The sequence below is a fragment of the Poecilia reticulata genome, chromosome 18 (genome assembly GCF_904066995.2).
Source record: "Poecilia reticulata chromosome 18, P_reticulata-male-v2, whole genome shotgun sequence".
NCBI classification, from domain to species: domain Eukaryota; kingdom Metazoa; phylum Chordata; class Actinopteri; order Cyprinodontiformes; family Poeciliidae; genus Poecilia; species Poecilia reticulata.
This window is the reverse complement of record NC_088847.1, coordinates 15,875,108-15,897,018: the sequence shown is the minus strand read 5'-3', so window position 1 is coordinate 15,897,018 and position 21,911 is coordinate 15,875,108. Positions and strand designations below refer to the sequence as shown.

Sequence of the window (21,911 nt, the reverse complement as noted above, 5' to 3'; positions counted from 1 at the left end):
CCTCACCTGGTTATTAGAGACTGGCTGTCACCTCGAATGCCTGCAGGAGATCCGTCTGCCTCTGCTCGTGTGGATGATTCCAGACTACAGGAAAAAAAAAAAAAAAAAAGACGATGAGTGGCTTAAAAATAAAAAGACGGCGGCTCTGCTTTTGTTTCTGTGCGTCTCCCACTGTACTGTAACAGTTTGAGATCTTTCATCCATTCACAGCAATGCTTTTTCAAATATCCCCACCTGATTAAAAAAAAAAACTAAACGAAATGCCTCGCAAAACCTTTTCAGATTTTGTTGTGTTACAAACAAAATCTTCAATGTGTTTTATTAGAGTTTTTGTGGACACTACTGTCCACAGGGAGTGTGGCGCGGCTCCTTTGCTTTAAAGCAGTGTTTCTCAATTGTTATTTATGCCACAAGTATAAACTAGTCTTCAAATATGACTTTTTGTATTTTGTAATATTCTTTACTTTTAAATTTTATTCTTGTATTTGAAAAAACAAAACATCTTAGTCTGACCATAAAGCTCCGTCGCACTTGCTTTACTAACCTCTGCCACCATTTTTCATTTCACTTCTCCTTCTCTCCTCCATGGAGGCAGATATACTTCAAAACATCCTTGCTTGTATCCTCAGCTCCACCTCTGTGTCTGTGTAGGCTACTTCTTCTACTGGCTTGAACAGGCAGCCTGTTGATTAATTTGAACACCGTGGCCACCTAGTGACCGGAGGCTTATCTATCAGTCAAGCGTGATTAAAGACATTTATAAAGTCCTGCTTGTCGCACACATTTACATACATGTAGGGCAAAGTACCTGCCTGTAGATGTTCTATAACCATGCCACAGAGTTAAAACTTCTCAGCATTCATTTGAGCTCTGCAGAGCCGTGGCAACAATCAAATTAATTGATTGTTGAAGCACAGTCACATAGAAAATTTCCAGGAGACTGCCCTTGAGGTCAGAAGTTTGAGGCCCCAGTTAGTCTGCAAAAGACTTGAGGCTGGGACGGAGGTTCCCCTTCCAACAGGACAATGACTCAAAAAAATACAGCCAGAACAGCAATGGAGTGGTTTGGATCAAACCTTCCTGTGATCTAATAGACTCCTGTGTTAGTGGTCCAGTCAGTGCGTCCAACTGAGACTTAAACCTATGCTCACTCACTATACGATCTGGACGAGCTAGAGACATTTTAAATGAAGAATTCAAAACCATGTACCATTTTCTTTCCATGTAACAATTATGCACTCAGTGGCTACTTTTCAGGGCAATATATGCGCTTGAAATCTTAGCCCCGACTTGCAGATGACCCGTGTAACAAAATCCACAAAATGTGCAGCGCAGACTATCAATATATTTTGTAGGAGTTCCTGAAAGGTTTACTATCGAGAGTGCTGATATTGTGTTACCTCAACTGGATAGCCAGAATGAATTATTATGCTTAGTTAAATGCACTGGACCCCCAAGTTGGTAAAAGGCGAGAATGTCGCAGGGATCAAATTTCCTGCTTTGGGGGCCGATTGCAAAATTAGGAACCTTTTCTTCATTTCTCAGCATCAGCAGAAAAACAAAATTAGGAATTGATATGAAATAGATTCAGATGATAATATGATAACTGAAAATGGGAAATGTGAAATTAAAATGTAAATACATTTATTCAGTAATTTAACAAAATAATTTGCAACACAATTATTGATACTCCCACAGTCGGTACTTTTTACAATTTGTACAATCTTACTAATAGAGCCAGACTTAAGTTTTCTATTACATTTTAAAGACTGGAGAAGGCAGAGAGAAATCTTTGACCATTTCTATTTTTTACAATCTCTCAAGAATCCTCTTGAGTTCTGCTCTCTTCTCTGCAGTGATTTTACAAGTGATTTTACCACATTGTAATCTGTTTAGAGTAATATGTTTTAAATGGGTTTGAAAGGAGTTACGTTGTTGATTAGTACAAATAACAACTAAGTCACACAAACGACAAGAAATTGAATAAATTTAGGATGTAATGAGCAAACTGATCCATAGTAAAAATGATTTGGACCTGATAAAATAATTTAAAAAAATCATGTTGACCAACTGCAACAGTTATAGACCTGCTTTTACAACATTATCAGTAACATCAGATGATACAAATACCTCAAACTATTCATACAGCTATATAAAAAAAGGAAATCACATTTACTTTCTGCCAGATTGGATGCGCTTGCTATATTGTGGTTCAGGCTCACACAGTGTAAATCTTGCACCTACATTTTGGAACTTGTGACTTTCAAGTCACCATTATTAAATTAACAAGCACATAAAAGACATTAACATTAAGCATATTTATTAACATTAACCATTATTAGCTTTCCTTTATCGTTCTTTGTGTAAGTTTGATTGTCAAAACAAAGTTGGTTGTTGATTCTGTTTTTTGTATTCTTCCATTTCTCTAATTCAACTGTATTTTTAGAACATCTCGAAGTTTGTGCAAGCAAATGAAATTATTTATTTATTTTACTGTGTGTTAGACAAAGAGCTAATATGAGAATTTACTAAAGGATGCTGTAAGTCAAGGCTTGTCACTTTAATTGATTCAAGAATGTACAAGCGATAATAAAATTTAGTGGATAAAATCTATTCAATTTAAACCATAATTTGCAGACTAAAACCTCATGTAGATAAATTATTAATTAGAACAATTTTCAATAAACCTATCTATGGCGCTGAGGCACCGCTAGTGTTGTGTTTGTGACCTAGCAGGAAAACTGAGTAACCCAGCTGCTTGAAAAAAAGGGGAGCGTGGAATATTAAAATATATTTATGTAATTAATTATTTATTTCAGACGAAACCTTATGTCTTCAGATAAGACATCACAGTTGCTTTCTACCTCACATTATTTTGCACTGGGTCCTTCACTCAACACAGTGGCCAAACATTTATGGCAGCTCTGGCAACCCGTACTTGATGTTGACACAACTGCTGGCCACACTTCATCTTATAGAGGCTCAAAATTAAGAATTGGTCTGAGACATGTGAAGTTATAGCTAACTGAAAGCAGCTTAACATTATGGTACAGAGCTATGCTGTATCCCTCCTGCTGTCTTTTTTTTCCTCCCTAACTTTTGCACACTTCCCAAATAGCGCTAAAGGACAGGCTCTCTCTACCACCATTAGAGTATGTGCTGCTGTCATTGGATGCAGAAGAAAACGGCAAAATAGATGCATCATGCTTGTTGCAGTAATATGGGGAAGGAATATTGGCAAATGGCGGGTGAGCCCAGCAGGGCTGGATCCCGTAGCTGGCGTGGTTCCATAGTTGCGTTTCAAGTTTTTTTTGTTTTTTTTTACAAACTAAATGAAGTCACAAGTGATTGGTGTGAAAGTCCAACTCAAGTCCAAAGTTTTTGTTTTGATTTTTGTCAAGTATAAAGTTGTAAAATTTACGAGTGTGACTCCATAAGTCGCATGAACTCCATCCCTGTGGATATTTACTTATGTAGATAGAAACAGGTTGATTTAGTGTCTTGTGGATCATTTCTATCTTGATTTGACTGTTTTGGATCCCTATACTACTGACAACCCACATGTATTTATGTGTTTATCAGATTGACAGGTTTTCCAGATGACCGTATCTAAAAAATTAACACATACTTTTTTTTTACACCCTAAACAAATGCATATAAAACTTAAATTAAATTTCTTTTTTTTTACTCTGTTTTTATACTTTTGTATTTGTCACTGGTTTGGAATGGACTCTAGGCTATTCTTTCAAAATGTTGTATGATAAAACTAAAGCTTTATCATTCAGCATGATAAAGCTATCATGCTGAATGAATAAAGGGTAATTCAAAAATTACCCTTGATTGACTTAGCACCAACTAAAAACATCATAATAAAGCAATAAAACATTTAAACAAGATAAAACATAAGCTATATACATCTTCTATCAAGGAACTTGTATCGCACTGTTTTTACAGTTTTATTTAATGCTCTGTCGACATGTGGGAGTTTAGCAAAAATTATGCAGCTTCAATAAAATATGTATTTATTTCAAAGCTCTAAGGCATCTTTACATTTATGAGGGGGTACAGCTCATGTCACCAGTTTGAAAGCAAGTGCAGCACCTTGCTGCTAGTCATTGTCCCCCAACGTAGCGACCTCATCTTTGCCGGACCGCAAGACGTTAGAAGTGGGATTTGGTTTGGCTTTAGAGGTGATTATCTGTGTACAGCTTCACATTTATAGACATCTTGTTCCATGACCAGCCCTTTTGCTCTCGTTCAAGCTTTTCTTTGATCCTTTTCTAATTCTGCCATTTTTTCCCCCATTCCCTGTTCAGTTCAGTCACGTTTGCTCATTGCAGGTGACCTGATGAGAACATTGTCCTTATCTCCCGCTGAGCTGAAGAATTGAACTTGTTTCCAAAGCCCATAAGAATGCAGTCAATTGTCACATTGCTCCCACAGAAGCCACCGAAATGGCAATTCTTTCCAAAGACGAACAGATGCCTATCGTCCTTTTCTGAGTTTTCCTCATCTTCCGCTCAGGGCTATGTGTTTAAATATTCTTCTACAAATGTGATTTAGTAGGCGGAGAGCTTTGGGACTTTGAGGTCGCAGCAGACGAGACCTCTGTGTGTAGTAAGCGGCAACAGCATATGTAGGTTAAGGTTATCAGAGGCAGACGTAAGGGACCTTCCTGCAGGAACGGTGCAGATTCAAGGGTTTAGTCTTCAAAAAGACACGATATAGAAAAAAAAGCATAAAAAATTTTCCCCATTGTTTCACAAAATTCTTTCCCTTAGATGCAACTGAGCAGATTTTGTGCATCCCTACTGCGTTATGGCATCTAATTTATAGTAGTTGTTTTCCGTCAGCTCTTATTTCCACCAAGACAATGCTCATTGTGGATTCAATTACCTCTTCTGATTCAGAGGAGGCTCGTTCAGAGCCGTGTTGCTCTCAGATGGTGCGTTATCGTACCCCGTAGATTTATGTCAGAGCTGAATGAATGATGGCTGTGCAATTTTCTGCATGAAAAGCAGTGCTGTGGGGACTGTGTGTGTTTTCTAAGCTCTTGTCAGCTGTGTGGTAAAGATGTATGGGCCTTACTGTGTGTTCTTTTTTTCCCCATTTACTGACCAATGTTGAGGCCTGTCACTATAGCTTTTCTGTTTGCTGAGACTTGCCATGAGAATTTTGTTGGTGTTTCCTCTTTATGGATCTGTTTTTGAGGTGATGATTCTGTGACTTTCTGAAGTCGTTTTCTCAGTGGGTACATCACAGAAACTTGTCAGAGGAAAGGCTGCTAATTTAACTGACGAATGAATTGAAGATTCATTTAAATGGGCACTTCGTTAGCCTCAAGAGTCAGGCCTGAGAAATTTGTCAAATCAATTTGATATGCCACTTTAAAGAAAAATTTAAAAAATCTGATTTGGGAAACTGGATGGAACACATGACTTCATTTTAGCTGTCAGAAGGGAATTTGATTTCAGTTTTTCTATAAATAGAAGGAAATTCAAAATGGAAAAAATGCTATTTATAGAATTGATTCTCCATTCGTCCATTTATTTTGAAATTTCCACTTTTGTATTCAAATTAAAAACCAAAAAAATGTCTACTACTGATTACTCTGGAAGCAGAAGCCTGGAAAACTGGCATTTTGCGTCCATGTGCCAAAGTGTTGCATATTTTGTCCTACATAATCCTCTGTTTTGTCCTCTGTTTTTGACTACCCGACTATGAAGACCTGCAGGTCCGCAGTATACCATTTGGCCAAAGTTATCTCGGCTGAATCTTTCTGCAGTGGAAGCTGTTGACAACCTCGATCCGTGCTTGTAGACGGCTACCTAGCATGAGGTTACGCAGCCCATTACTGTTGCAGCAGTCATGGCTATGTCTTTCTTTGTAGTCCCAGTGAAAGGTTGATGTGCCCTGAGATGACCGGCCCCTCCTCACAGGGGTCCTGTGATATCTCGGTTGTCTCCTTCCAAGCCTGAATGGGCACATTGTGCCGCTGTCTGCCTGCTGCTGTTCTGTAGACTGCTGCACACACCTGTCAAGCTATGTCCGCGGCGCCTTGGGTGTTGAGATACACCAGAGCCCTTACACACACACACACGCACACGCCCACGCACGCACACACCTAAAAGCAGTCCGATATGAACAAATAAACGCTCGGTTACATGAACCATATGCAAAGACACGGATGTATATACACGAGAAGTGCACAACCGAATCTTATGTAAACGCATGTAGATACTCTCGCACAAAGACTGAAATTCATTGAAAACACATCTCTGCGTTTGCTCATGCCAAAGTTATATTCAGCGTGCAGGCTGGACCCCAGAACTCGGAGAGGGTCAAGTTCCATACTTGACGGGTGGTGGGGATGGGTGGGTGGGAGGCAAGGGCACCAAAGGTTGACTGGGGTGCACACGCTAGCACATGGGAACACATTTCAGGAGTAAACTACCGGTAACTTGATATACGTTCTCAATCAGTTACAGATTTTTGGAGCAGAGGAAGCCTGTTGAATGGCGTAGTTAGTCTCACACAATTAGACCCAGCTAAGAGGACATTTTTCAACAACTGCTTTCGTGAATGATCAGCTCAGTGGAGCTCAGACAGAATTAGAGGTGTCACTTTTGACTTTGGACAATTTATCATAATTTTCTCTTGTTTTCTAGACCAGTAAGTTAAAAGTAATGAGTTACTGATTGGGCATTGCAAAAATGAATAAATAAATTATCTCCAGCCCTACATTATTAAATAGGGAAACAAAATATTTGTCTTTTAAGTCTCGGCAATATCTTTTTTTTTTTTTTTGCTATACATTTGATCTAGTACTTGCTGTTGGCATTGCGTTACCACTTCTAATCTGTGCTCCTTGACCTTTTGATTTAGCTTGAAGATAAAAAGTAGTTTGTAGTCACATTATTCAAATGTATTTTGTATGAAGTCCTACAATTGTTTCTCTAGGCTCAGTGAAAACAGGAGGCATTGTCCTTCATTTCTTGCTTCACTTGAGTACGTCCTCTCATTGCCGTTGAGTGTTCTCCTGTGGCCTTGTGCTGGGAGCCCTCAACATAATGAGCCTCTGCATCAGACTTTATCATCAAAGTAACATGCTAAATGACCATTTGCACATGCACGTGTTAAGTATGCTACTGATGGACCTACACCTTGGTGTCAGCGATACAATGTCCCTGCAGACTCTTGTGCCCCCTTGCAAGGGTGATCGTTGTATTTTGGAGGAGGATGATTCAAATAACCATGCCTATAATCTAGATCCGGGGGTGGGTAATCCTAGTCCTGGAGGGCCGGTCTCCTGTAACTCTTAGATGTCTCTCTGGTCCAACACACTTGAATCCAACAGCTGAATCACCTCCCAAGTGCAGTCAGGTACTCAAGAGTCCTGCTAACGACCTCCTTATTTGACTCAGGTGTGTTGAAGCAGAGATGCATCTAAAAGTTGCAGGAGACCAGCCCTCGAGGCCTGGAGTTGCCCACCCCTGATCTAGATGGTGGTCCTCTTGAAAAGAAAATATCTCTTTTTAATCATATATTCAATAGATATTATTAGAAGCACTCGACTGACAACAGGCTGCATGTTTGCCTGACACCTGGTGGCTTTGTGCTTACAAGGCAACCTCTATGTCTAGTTACCTTCTCTCGGTGTGATCAAGTAGGAAGTATCAGCTCTTTTAGGCCAGCATTGAGGTTGTATGGCTAATTTTGACTGTTGGTTTCTCCAGCTACTGCCTGTAACAATGCTGTTCCTATTCTGGTGGCAAGACTTGCACCCTCTTGTTACTGTTATAGAGATACACGCTCCTTATGAATTAAATAATTTACAAACCCTTTAGCTAGTTTTTATGTGTTTTAAATAGAATCAAAATCAGATCATTCTGCTTGACTCTTTTACCGTTTTTGTCAGTGAGGATGGTGTTGTTCTTTGTAAGCATAAAGGCTTTAAAACTTTGGCTCTCTTTGGCTTAGAAATTATACAAATACACATTGTTTACATGAATAAGCAAGCCCTTGAGCTTGCATGCATTTAGGTCAGCGAATGCATCAATGCAAATGTTTTCTACCCCTTTTGTCTGCGTAGCAATGTTTTGTAATCCCAATACAAATCTGCAATAGAAAAAAATCTTATCTAACATGTGTATATCTTTCTAATCCAGGCATAGTTTTAAGCATAGTTGCATAAAATGTCTTGTAGTGGTCTTCTTGTACAATAACATTTTAAGGATGTTAACTATGTGGGGTAAAACAAAAAAGTATGGAAAATAATTTCTAATGGAATAAACAGGCTGAGACTAACTTATAAGGAAGATGCAGAACCTACATAATCTTTCAGCAGTTGTCACCAAGCTCAGTCAATTGTATTTCCTTCAAAGAATTTAATGTGACCCTTGGGTATAGGGATGCTGTCTGTGCATTATAATTGCTGCCCCTTGACTTTAGTCCGCAGAGCTCTCTGATTACTTGAGCGATCATTGCAGTGTGGACTCGTGTTGGAAACTCGCACTTCCTGACCAAAGGCCTTATTTGTTTCCCACAGAGACACAGATATTTGTTTTTCACTTGCAACATTGAAAAAGAAAATGGTAACTTCTATACAGAATCATGGTACTGATATTGTCAAGCATATTGAGGCGCTTGCCTTTATTGACATTGTATTCCTAATACTTAGAAATCACAATAGATTCGATCCATGCAGACAGACTGTTTTAAACGTTTTAGGAATGTGTTTGTTGAACTAAGTGGCTCACAGGCTGAATGCTAAATTATTCCAAAGGTACTTTGTTAGGTTGAGACCAGGACTCTCTGGAGGTGAATTAAACACCTCAACATTTTATTGTCCATTGCACTATGGACAATAGTGCAATGTCCATTGCACTATTATGCTTTTATGCTTTCATAAGAGCATAACTGTGCTCTTATGACATAGAGCACAGTTATGTCTGAACTGGAAGGGGCAATTCTCAAGCTGTTCCCACATTGTCTGGAGCATGTAATTGTCGGATGTTCATTGAATTCCTTTAGTATGCAATGACACTGCCTCCACCAAACTCTACATTTTGCGTAATGCAAGTGCGGCTCTAACGACAACCTCCACACAATGACCGTCGTTGAAGCTCAACACAACATGTCTCTGCTGCTCCAGAATACAGCATCACCGTGCTTTACACATCTACATCCAACATCTTCAGCCTCAAAGCACTATGTGTTTTGCTTGAACCACTCAGGACACCACACAAAGTTCGAAGATCTTTAATTATTGACTCTGTAGACAGTTGGTGACTTCAGTGGATCAAGGGATGTTTAGGAATGAGGAAAAATCGCGACTGAATTTCCTTTTACAGCTCTGTGTACCACAGTGGTTTTCAGTTTGCTCCTAGGAATGACCCATTCTTTTGCAAATGTTTGCACAAGCCGAATTCATGCCATGCTTTTATACGCCTGTATCTATGGAAGTGATCAATTAGTCAATAATCGGAGGATGTAAAGTTTACCTAAGAGTGTAAACAAAGTCTTTGACTCCTGATAAGAGATTGGCCTCTGAGTGCAGCTCATTTTGAAGTCTTCCCACTCTTAGCAATAGCTGGCAGTTAATGAATGAGTTCAACCTGACAAGAATGTAGGTTACTGACGTCTGCCACCAATTTCAGTGGGTTTTCTGTTCATTAGCCATATCTCCCTTGCCTTTGGCCCCAGCATGAACATGTCGACTTGTCAGTTACAGTGTCACAACCACAGGGTCATTTAATTTAGAGCCCCGCTCCGCCGATTAGGGCTTTTGTTGTGAGTGGCTGCGACTACTGTAATGCGGGTGTTTGGGTCAGCGACAGGCACAATGGTTTTGTTACTCTCGCTGACTTCCTCACTATTGCCTCTCCCTCTCTTTCTCAGCACATTTTCCACTTGGTTGATAAAATAAGCCACTCTTTGATGAGCTTTCAGCGGGCCACGGCGCTCTGCCTCGGTAAACGCTTTCATAAAGACACACCACAGACTGTCGACTCGGATCAGTCATACAGCGGCAGCGGCTGTCCGTTGCTTTCTCATACAGTACGTGCTATTGTCTCCCGACGACAGGATGTTCACATAAAAGTTAGTTTCAAGATGCATCTTCATATCAAGGCAGGAAAAACACATTTGTAGTCCAAACCTGTTCATCGTAGGTTTGCCAAATTCGTGCCCGAATGTTTCATTGTGATTTGTTGTGTGCTTAAAAATGGTAAAAAATTGCCCAGGGCAGAGGCAACTAACAGCTGCAAAGCAAACACGGGTTGCAGAGAAGCAGATGGCGAGTGCTGCCAGTACGCAGACGGAGAGTTCATTTTTGATTTAATCCTATGTACAGAATAAATAGCTTTGGAGTTTGCTTTGGTTCCATTTCCCTTTTCCAGCTGCTATATTAAGCAGTGCACTTCTATGAAGCTAAATTTATTTTCTTGTACTGCAAATGTAATGCACAATACTGGCATTAAGTAGGCATAGACCGGTGTAGGATTTGCATTGCAAGCAAACTTGGGAGGAAACATGCCATACTTTCTGGTGTTTGCTAAAGGCATTTAGGCTTGGGAGTGGTAGGAGTGTTGTGCAAAGACAAACACTTAAGTATTTTTTTTCATTGCTGTCTTTTAATAACAATCATAATAAGCACAGTTGATTGCTGTAGTCAGTGTAACAATCGTTAATGCAAGCAAAGTATATTTCAGTTTTGAAGAAATATTTGAATATGTCTTGGATAAGTTACATATTTGACAGAACATTTCTAAGGGGAAAAAAAATTGAAAATGTTCTTTGTCTTCTATGCACTGTATTTATACATCTCTTCATTTCTATACATATCATTTTTATCAGTCTCTGTCCATCTTGCATCTTTTATCCGATTCTCTCTCTCTCTACCATTCAATCTTTATCCGCTGTCTTTCTCTTTCTCTATCGAGCTATCGTGCATTTCTTCTCCAAGCTCATTCATATACAGCCAGGTAGTATTTCCCCTTCAACAAGCAAACCAGGTCAAACCAGGTGTCTGGTGACACAGAGCATGAAGCGTGTGCTTTCATCCAGCTTTTGTCAAGTTTTGGCGTTTCGTAAAAACGCCGAAAGTAGAGGAGCGTCCATGTAGGCATAGAAATGGCTCACAGTGTGATCTGGCATCATTTAGATAGACTAATAATAATGACAATAACTTAGTAATTGTAGGGAAAACTACTGTCGCAGCAAGAGCAGAAAGATATAAGAAAAAAAATTTTTTTTCTGAACTATATTAATTTTAAATTAGAATTTTACACAGTGGTACAAATGTGTTTTTAGTAGTCATATTTTTTAATCTATCACCTAAGTCACAATGAGTATGATTCATCACTCTGTTTTGTTAAGCTAAAGATTTTTTTTTATTATTAATGCTTAACATGAGCTTTAGCCCCAAGGTACTTCAGTGCAATATGGACTAAACACCATCTAAATTTTAGAAAGGTTTTTAGTTAAGTTCTTAAGTTAGCTTGCTAAAGTTCTGTCCAGGACGGAGGCAACTAACAAGCTAACACAGGGTGTAAAAGAAAAGTCTGTTTATATATTTACATTTAACTTGGTTATTTGTATGCTGCACCTTTAAGGAAAAAAAATTTAATGGTTCTGCTTCAGTTACTTTGGCGTGGCTTTCCAAACAGCTGACCTTGTCTTTCTGACTAGCAAAAGAAAAGTGTAGGAGTGTCTGTCAGTGAACAGGAACAAGTAGGGAAGGGGAAGCACAGGGCAACTCTGTGGGTTCATGCAGTCGGATAGATCAGGTCATTGCTTTCACTGAGAAATTGACAGTTTTTTTCCCCCCTGTATGATAAAAGAAGGTACAACTTTTCTCCGTTTTAAAATTACAACTTTTTAAAACCTTGGCATACCTTGATGCCCTGTGTTAATGAAACATGTGGCTGCTTTAAAGAGTACATAATCTTTAGCACATACACTTGGCAACTAAAGTTAATTAAATTTCTTCAGAAAAGAAAAGCAAAAAGATGGTGAATAAATTCCAGCAGTAAAATTAGGTCTTCTGTTTCACACTCGTGACCTTGTGCTGATGTTCTGCTGTTCCTTTGTCTTTTGTTCTCTTTCTTATCCGTCAGAAGAGAATATCACAACGCAAAAATTTTTGTTTTCTTTTCTGAGCTGGTAAAAATACTGATCTACTCATTGTACAGTATCATTTTCAGCATTCCATTCACTGCTGTTTTAGATAAACTATTTCAAATTCTTCAAATCCATTGCATGTTTTTTTTTTGACAAAACATTAATTCACAAGACCTCGAGTTCTCGCTCAATCATCTTTTCACCAATTTGTCATGTAAACAATTTAGTGAAAATGTGTTTACATGACAAATTATCCACCTCGAGATAATTAAGGTGGGTAAAATAATGAAAAAAATGTTCAGTAAAATGACAGGTAGCTTATATAGATATACACTTTTTTTTTTTTTTTTCCCCCGTTTTACTGGAATTAACATTTTTAATGACGATGAAATCCTAACTCTACCATATAAGAAAAAGCATAAGCGCACAAGACATTGTTGGAAATGGTGTCCTCTGCAGCGTAGCCACACACTAAGCACCATCCAGCCTACTATAACCACAATGAATCACATTTGGAGTGTGAAATCAAATTTGGGTGTAAGAATGTGGCAGTGAATGCTGGAGAGTCATGCTACGTTTCATCACTTTGTAATTTCGAACGCACTTCTTTCGACAAGGGAGCTGAAAAACTGAGTGGAGTGGATAATGTGACAAAGAAAAGGAGCCAGTTTTCCGTGTGTTGCGACACACGGTGCCGGCTCTCGCACTCATGCTTTTCAGCAGGGGGACAATTGTTCACTTTGAGCTTTCTAGTGATCCTGGATAGCTTGCTTGGCGGTCCAACACACACCCACAAGGTAAAAGGAGAAAAAAAAAAGGAACTCACATTCCAGTCTAATTTAAATGGTCGCATATCTTTAGCAGGCAGTGAAAAGTTAATGAGATGATGTAAAATTAATCCCACTCTCAGTTTTGCTTCATAATGGAATCTCAGATGGCCTGTGCTTTTCTTCCCCTCCTTCCTACAATTTCAAGTGGCCTTTTGAAGGGGGAGTTTAATTCAAACCCCTAAAATGTCAGTATGTTGAGGCGTGCAAATAAGGCAACTCTTTATGCCTTCTATAAAGGTCCAGGAGAAAATGTGTTTTTAACAGAAACAATTAAGATTCAGATCTTTCAAGCTACCTGTCCATTTCCCCACTCTTTAACATTTTCATAAATGTTAATTTAGTCATTAGGTAACAGATGTACACTTCTGATGTGAAAATCCTGGGCTGGCTATGGTTGACCACCGTAAGAGGATTGTGGACAGGTATCAACGAATTCATGAAGTTGTCACCTAGATCCAATGCTAATGACTCAAACCTTCTTCCGCTGGACTTGTAATGCGATCTTGTGGCATAAGCAATGCTTCAGACCATTTGTCTCTGTGTGAGACGAAAGCATTATGTAAGAATATAATCTTCTGAAAGAAAGTGGATCCCCAACGATCTTTACTACAGTTTCCAGTCAACTGCATCAAATTCATGAACTCTAAACACTTTCCCCAGTAAAACCTGAACTAAGTTCTCATGTTGGCTGCAGATTTTTCATAACACAATCTAATAATGTACTTTTATTTTATACACACGTTTGAGATTACGCCTGTTGAAAATGATATATGTAGGATATCACTGACTTTGTTTGGAAACACCTGTAGATTTAGTAAGTGTTCCCATGATCTCTACCTTTATGTAAAACATCTATCCCGTATCTGGTATTATTTATTTTCATCAGGAAAAAAAAAAGCTGTCACTGTAACAATCAGTATGTTCTATTACTTTAACAGCAGTAGAAATACTCTTTGCTTCATGTGACATCATGTCATTTTTCATTTAGATTTTTTCTGTAACAGTTGTAATATTTTGGAAGTGCACTTTTTTTTTATTTTTTACTAAAGATGATTTAAGTGTGAGAATCTTGTGCCTAATACTTATGAAGATGCCCATTTTCTCACACCCCGAAACCCAAAAATTACAAACTCTGGTGTGAAGAAGAAATCTGGACAATGTGGTTTTATTTGCTACATGTATTACTTACTAGAACCACACATAACCAAGCTTTAGAAAAACAAAATGACAAAAAATAAAAATAAAAATAATGGAATGACCCTTAACTGTGAAGCCTAGTTGGAATGCTGTGCACCCAAATGATGTCATTCTGGTTCATCCATGCCTTGCGTTTCTGAGCTGCTTTATAGCTTTAAACGGAACACTCTAGCAGTAATTGTTCAAGAATGCCTTGGGCAATGGAACTTTCTGCTATACATTTCTCTCATCCAAAAGCCTTTGATATTTTGGAAGCTTCAGTTCCGGACTACCGCCAGTGCGTTAACACCAGTGATTACGCGAGAACAGTACATCTTGGCTTTGAGATGCTCTGTGCTAGCAAGGAAATCCAACAGCGAGTAAGAGGTAAACATGCGGCATTAAACGTTTGCTCCGTCTCCACATCTGCCGGAAAACGCCAAAGCAGACGACAAAGGCCAACAAAGTCCAGTGTATGATTTTTCCTTCGCCGTTGTTTGGGAGCCTCTTTGTTTGTGCGACAGTTTGCGGTTTGAATTGTTGCAATATGGTGCGAGCGGGTTCCTTTCCAAACAATAGCAGGCCTGGAAAATAATTGGCAGATGCTCTGTTGACCAAACCAGCTTCAGCATTTTGAGCTGAGTTGACCTATAGCACCTGCATCCACTGCCAGAGTCTTAAATTTGATCAAACATAATGAAGAGCAGATTTGATGAAGCACGGCCCTGGCAGACCAATTGGAAGCCAAGATTAGTTTGCCATTTTTCCCAGATGATATTTAGAAATTGGCACAAAGGTTCAGATTTTTTTTTCTATTCTTTGGTAGCGTCTTTACTCGGTTTGGAAAAAAATAGACTGAAAATATTTTCCTGTTTTTAAGGAGTGACTCGTTCGATTTCAGTCCTGCTAATAAATGGTGCAGATTGTGGAATGCCGCTGATCCTGCTGAATTATCTTCTGATTTCATAATGTTTTATGACAGATGACACAAACGCAGGCTCATTTAAATAAATCTCAATTTGACTGAAAAGTGAATTTATTTCAGTAATTTGTTTCGAAAATTGGTACTAATGTAGATTAATTACCCACACAGCTGGTATCTCTAACTTTTTTTTTTTTGTACAATTTTTTTGTGTTCATTTTCATGATTATCACCAACATCTAATAAAAAACCTCAATCCCGTTTCTCAGAAAATTAAAAATATTTCATAAAACCAATAACAGAGACTGTTCTTTCAATACAATAATGTCATCTGCATAATCATGGAGAAGACTGCTGACATAACAGGTAACCAGCAGACTGTCACCAACACCTTTCCCACAGAGAGTGAGCAACAAAAATTATTATAATTTTTTTTGGGGGGTTGACTGTTCAAAGTGCTGACCATGGATGTTAATGTGAAATTGGGTAGAAAGAAAAAGGGGGGTAGAGCACAAAGAACAGGAATGTAGTTAGTAATATTGGACTCAATTAAACGCAACATACTGACAGAAGTAATTTTACATGTTTGGCCAAATCACCACTGACTTTAGAAGTGAAAAATTAGTTTTTGTTTGGAAAGAGTACTCTGGGCCACTGACCCTCAGTCCTTTAATTTTCTTAGCATAGTTATGTCCACTCTGAGCACCTGGTTCTGGCGTGGCTTAACTGAGTCCAGCTGCAATCCACACAGTATGGATTTTCCCTAAACTTTGCTCGTCAAGACTACAGGTATTTCTGACGCTTGTGCGTCTTTTTCAGTACTTTTCCCCACCAGTCAGATGTCCCTGATTATATTGCCAAGTAAGCAGTCTTGCAATGAAAAATCCAAATTTTGGTCGTATGCGATGTCATAATTTGTTCTCATTTTCAGTAAATAAATCAGTGGAATATGTTACTCTGCGAATAACGAATCTATCTTTGTAAAATGTTTGCTTTTTAAAATAAATTACTGAATTATAATTTAGATTTGGATTTATTCAGATTCGCATGCAGTTTGGAGTTAGTCGAATGTTCTTTTAGGCAGAAATTTAAAACTAGAGCCTGTGTTAGTTAGCATAATAAATACCAAACTACCAATAAATCCCTTTAATTTTTATCAAAGCCATAATCTTCCTTGGACACCTCAATTACAGAAGCTTTGGTGCTCATCAGTTTTATGATTGCGTGCGAGATCTGATTCGAAACCATGTAAAGGCACCACAATTGCAGAGGCAAAGAAGAAATGGGGGAAATTCAGATATTCATCCACGAATATGGTTATAATTTCTTTCTTTCTCTTCCATTAATTTGGATGCAACTGCCTGGCCTTTACGCACTTGTGTCAGCTCAGTGGAGATATGTGTAATGTTGAGTGAAAAACATTCAGCGTGGGGACATGAAGGGAAGGAAAGCATGTTCAAACGGCGAACTGATACCAGAGAAAAGAAGCAGTGAAGAAGAGCAGAGATGTGGCGGAGGGGGTAGCGAGACGGCGCTAAAGGTTGACGATGGGGACGGGGAGGGGGGGAAGCAGTCATCAAAATGCTAATGTTGTATGGGATATTTACTGCAGAGGCTTAATGCAGTTTAAAACAGGCTCTTTGTCCTGTAGCCCATCACCAAACCCCTGTTGGGCTCTAATAAATCAGCCATTAAAAGCTGATGTGACCTGAATAGCACGGCAGTCGGCCTGAGTGCCAGAGAGAAGCTCCAGAAAACTGGCTGAAAAATTTATGAAGATGTTGTTTAATAATGGCTGACCTAGAGGAAGCCCTAAATAAAGAGGTTTGTGATGTGGCTGTAACAAGGTAATAATTATGATACTGAAAGGTAATTATTTTATTTTTTTTTTCGCAAAGGCATCTTAAAGGTGGCTTAAAGTCAAAGTAGCAGACTGTGAATTATTAATCCCATTTCCATTTACTTCCCCTACTTCCCCCGTCTTTGTACTTCAAATTCCCCTTTGGTCGCTCAGTTTAAATTCAAAAGATGTACCGGTTGAAATATTCATCTGTGACATGTGACCCCATTTGTAGAAAGCGATATATTAATGGTTGTCACTTTTAGGCAATGCAAGTGAACATAACTTGCAACAGACATTGGCAAACATATACATATATATTTTTTTCTAGTTATGAATAATGAAAACCTAGGAAGAGCATGGTGAGAGATTTTTAGAGTATAAAAATCTGGAGTTTTTTTTTTTTTAACTGACCAGCTGAATTCATTATATTGCTGGACTCTAGATCACTTTAAGCTCAGGTTAAAGTAGAATTTTGCCATTGAATTGCACTTAGTTCGTAGTGCTTTGTTTGGCATTTTAACTATGTTTAAAAGAATATACATATAGTGTAAGAAGTTCAACTCCTTATTTACAAGTCCTCAGTCAAAGTGTTGAAGCATTTCAGTACTGTTTAACTCTCCCTTACGGCCACAGTTTTAGCTGCACACACAGAACTTTCATTTCATTTTGTCAGGAAACTGGTCTGCTTTCAGACAGTGTCACTGTCATCGCTGTGGAAATTGGTGGTTACTGCCAAATTCTTTCAAGATTCAGGGAACTCAATTTTATTTATTTATTTTTTTTTTACATCATCATGTCTTCTATCTTTTCCCCGTAATCACTATGGCAACTACAGAGTCTGCATTTACTGAGGCTTCCCCTAAAAGGAGAAGGTTTAAAGCCCGACATACTCAGTTTGGTTTAAAAAAACAAAAAAGTATATTTAGTGTATTTGTTTCATTTACATTTTACCATGTGTCCGATGGTTCAATTTGTTACTTCAGCAGAATTTCATCAGAAACATCAGTCCATCTACAAGTGGACCACTAATTTTGGTTATTAAAGCTCTTATTACTATATCTGGAAACTGAAAAGACCAAGAGGACTCTGAGGGAGTACAAGGTTGGGCAAAAGAGGACAATAATCAGACATCTCTCTCAGTAGAAGTGGCCGACTGTTTAATATTTACAATCTGCGAACACGAGAGCACTAAATCGGGGGTTGCTATGTGTATGTCATGACAGGATGACCAAAAACCATTGATTTAAGCACGCTATCAAGAAATTTTTTTTTTTCTGATTCTGTTATGCAGCAGAATATTTTACAAATGTATCGTTACTGCAATATCACAATAAAAAATATCCATATAGTCAGAAGTTCCACAAGTGCATAGAACTGAATTTATTGGCGATAGCTCAACTGAGCACAACATTATCACCACAGTCAAGTTTCATCATTGAGGACACGAGCGCAAGACAGCCGAGAGCCTATTGTCGTTTGGGTTCTCCTAAAGAAATAAGTGTTGCCAATTTTTTTTTTCAGTACCAGGCATACGGGCTCTTTTTGCCTCCAGCATACCTGGTGGGTGCCTGAGCCAGCATAAAAAGTTGTAGAAAGTGGTCAAATGGACTAATAATAAAAAAAAATGCAATTCAGTTGTTTCAATGCCAAAACAGCAGACGGTTGCCGGGAGCAACTTTTTTTTTATGCAAGGAAAGCCCATCACATTGTATTGAGTCATTGATTTTGCAGCAATCTCTCTTATTTTGTGACCCAGATGCTGAAAACTGTAGGAACTACAAATCCCTGTAAATTATGCTTCCCGTCATCTGTTTTTAAATACGTTTTGCTGTAAAGTTAGCCGGCTTGGTTTCCTAAACTCTTTCTTTTTCTCCCGTTTCTTTCCAGGACAGAACATGCCTTTATTACCTGGATTGTGATATGCGGGATTTGTAATCAGCAGCACTCAAGAGCCGCTCTACATTCTCGCATTGAGGTATTGTACCGTTTATCAGACTTCATAAACAGAGCTGAAAATGTTTGATTGCGGTTCATGAATACAAAATCGAACGCAAGGTGTGCCCCGTCGCCATCGACTACCCAAACACGGCGACGGTGATGAAGAGCATTCATGTGAACCGATTGGGCTTGTTCCTTGTGGGCAATAGGGTGTTTACTGAAATGATTTATGATGGGCGCTCATCTCCATATGCTAATCTGCGGGACACCTCCGGTAAGCCTTTAATTTCTGCGACAGCAACAAGGATGATTTTTTTTTTTCCTCTCTCTCTTTGTATGTAAAGAGCATGTTTGGATTTCATTCCCTGATGCAAATTAGTTTTGTGGTGTAATCGAGCAAAAGCGCAGCTGGTTTGTGTTTCTTCACGCGTCAAATCTGAGCTCTCTCTCCCCCGTTCCTCCGTCCCCACTGACTGTCCAAACTGTCCTAACCCTGTCCCGGTGTTTGCTCTCCGCTGCTTCCTGTAGCTCATCTTCCTTGACAGCCGAAGCCCTTCCCCTCCTCAATCCAACGTCGCCAAGACACAAACACACACACGCTTCCTAGCTCTCCAGAATGAATGGATCCACTTGCCTGGGTGCCTCCTGCAGTGAGGTGGGATTGAATTCAATTAGGGAGATTGTTTGTCCTCCAGAGTCTACTGGTGGGTTGGGTTTGCCAGCTAATGCCCCCCTGCTTACCCCACTTCCTCATGTCCCTCACATCTACACGCACACACACACACACATTTTGCATCCTGTTTTATTTCCATGTTATTTCCTGACTTGGTATTCAATGAGATTAGGGTATGAATCAAAATGTGTCACATCACCTTGCCATCTATAAGCAGCGAGCCGCAGCAGAGTTGCGTCGATGTGTGTATTTTTTATCCCCCCCCCCACCCACCGGTGAATAATTGGGTCCGATATTTGAGCTCAATCCCAGCAGCCACACACACTTTGTGGGAGAAAAAAAAAAATCCATTTTTACAATTAGTTTATTCAACAACACATCTGCAGCCAAAGACAGGTCGGTAAATGTTGCTGACGTAGGAGTAATGGACACATTAGTTGCAAAGGTGAAAATAGAACGCGGCTGCTGCTTGAATAATATCGAGACTAGCTTATTTGTGCTGCGAGCCTTTGCTTTTTTACGCATAATGGCCTCGATTGTGTGTAGAAACACATTTCAGCGGCCGGTCCAGCAGCCCGCTGCTTTCCTTCAGCTGTCATGCTGCTCGTCTCTGCGTCGGCACCGCTCAGAAATCAGATTCTGCATTACTGCCGAAAGATGTCAAATTAATTAAAACCCAAGAAAAATGAATACCGCGATGCACTCTGACGATGAATCAAGACCTTCATTTCATGCGTCTTCTTTTTTGCTTTGCTTTGGTCCTCCTTTGGTTTAGCCAAATCAACTTCAAGGACGTCTTTTTTTTTTTGACTGATAAATTCAGAGATATTACTTATTTTACAAGCACAAGCAGATGTGATATTATTCAGGATAACAGATTGTTCATGTGGTACCCTGCCTTGAACTTCTTCGCATTTTCTCATTTCTCAGCCAAAAACCTCTGTGTGTTGGAGATTTTAATGCTAGATCAACGCAAAGTTTTACAAATGTTCAAAGAGAAAAATCTAAAAGTCGTTACTCTCTCCTCGTGACTTTGTGGAACTGTCTCTGAAATTGCAGCTGCATGTGTTTTGGACTGTGTCTTTACCATAATTTCACATCTTTGTAAAACAGCGTAAGCTCAGTCAGACTAGGTGGAGAGCATCCTGTAAACAGCAGTTTTCCACCAATTTTGATGGATTTCGGTTTTGATTTTTTTGGGACATTTCATAACTATATCATGCGTTTCACTGTAGCTCTGGTTGTGTGTTGAAGGTCATTGCTCTGCTGTAGCAGCCTCCAACGGCGTTTTCTTCCATCCTCCGATTTTCTCTGACCAGCTTCACTGCCCCTGCTAAACAAAAACATCCTCACAACATGATGCTGCCACCACTATGTTTCACCATAGGACTGGGGTTCTCAGGGTGATTAACCTGTCAAGGTAGTTTACCTCCACAAACAGCACTTTTTTCCCCCGTTTTTAAATTCCACGGTTGGTTGGCTTCACTGTATCTCGTCACTACATCTCTTCCTCAACTTCACAAGCCTTGTTTTGCCTCTGTACAAGTTTGCAAGTGCGACTTTCCGCATTTGCAAAGTCATTAGAGGCCGGCTAGCTTTAATCCCCTTTCTGTACCGGTGCTTTCAGAAAACATGCGGATATAACAAAAAGAATCTTCAGTCCCACCTTGAAGTGTTTTGCAAAAGAGTCTCAACAAGCATTGCATTTTCATAGCATGGAACACAATGGAATATGCTTTATATTTGCTGTAGGGAAATTAGTTGCACACTCCACGTCTGAGTGCCTTTTTCTTTTTTTATCACAGCACAACAAGGAAATGGTAATAAAGGTTCCACTGACTAACAAAGTTTAGCATCATCTCACCCCAGAGCAGTTTACAAACAGTATTTCACATGTATATCACACATAACTATATTTATTTGACCTGTTTTGGAAGTTTTTAGGCATAAAACCTAAAAGTTTAGTTTTCTTACGCCATAACATGTTGTCCCAGAAGAAGCTGGGAGATTTTGGAAACAACTTAAGAAGATACTTTTGTTACTACTTAACGTTATCAGAGTTGGGAGCAGAAAATAATGTAAAAACACATTATTCATATTTTTATCTTTTTAAAAAATGTTACATCATTCTCCTTACCATTTTGAATTATATTGGATTAAATATTTAAAAATTCAATGGGCTGCAAAGCATTGTAGATCAGCTCAAACTACAAACCTTCAGCCTCATTTTGATAGCATGAAGCTCAGCGAACAATGCTTTGCATAGCCAGTATGGTTTCCCATGGCAGCATCCATTCAGGTTAGCTTGACCATAATGACCTGTGACAGCAGCCTGGCTAAGTTTTGGTTCTGTTATCTTAAAGCCCCATGTTTGTTTTCATAGTGTGATTCAGCTCCGGGGATTCT

General features: G+C 39.1%; 1 protein-coding gene across 22 annotated transcripts in view; it reads left to right on the top strand.

The window, feature by feature from the left end:
* The window catches only part of LOC103480667 (adhesion G protein-coupled receptor L3), a 275,386-nt gene that overhangs the window by 24,855 nt on the left and 228,620 nt on the right, over nt 1-21,911 (top strand). For 21 of the 22 annotated variants that reach the window (XM_081599528.1, XM_081599541.1, XM_081599532.1 and 18 more), the window contains exon 2: nt 18,782-18,869. The exons of the other annotated variant lie outside the window; for it this stretch is intronic. The gene's annotated coding sequence lies outside the window, so the exon portion shown is untranslated. The remainder of the gene's footprint in view (nt 1-18,781; nt 18,870-21,911) is intronic. 22 annotated transcript variants of the gene reach the window in all.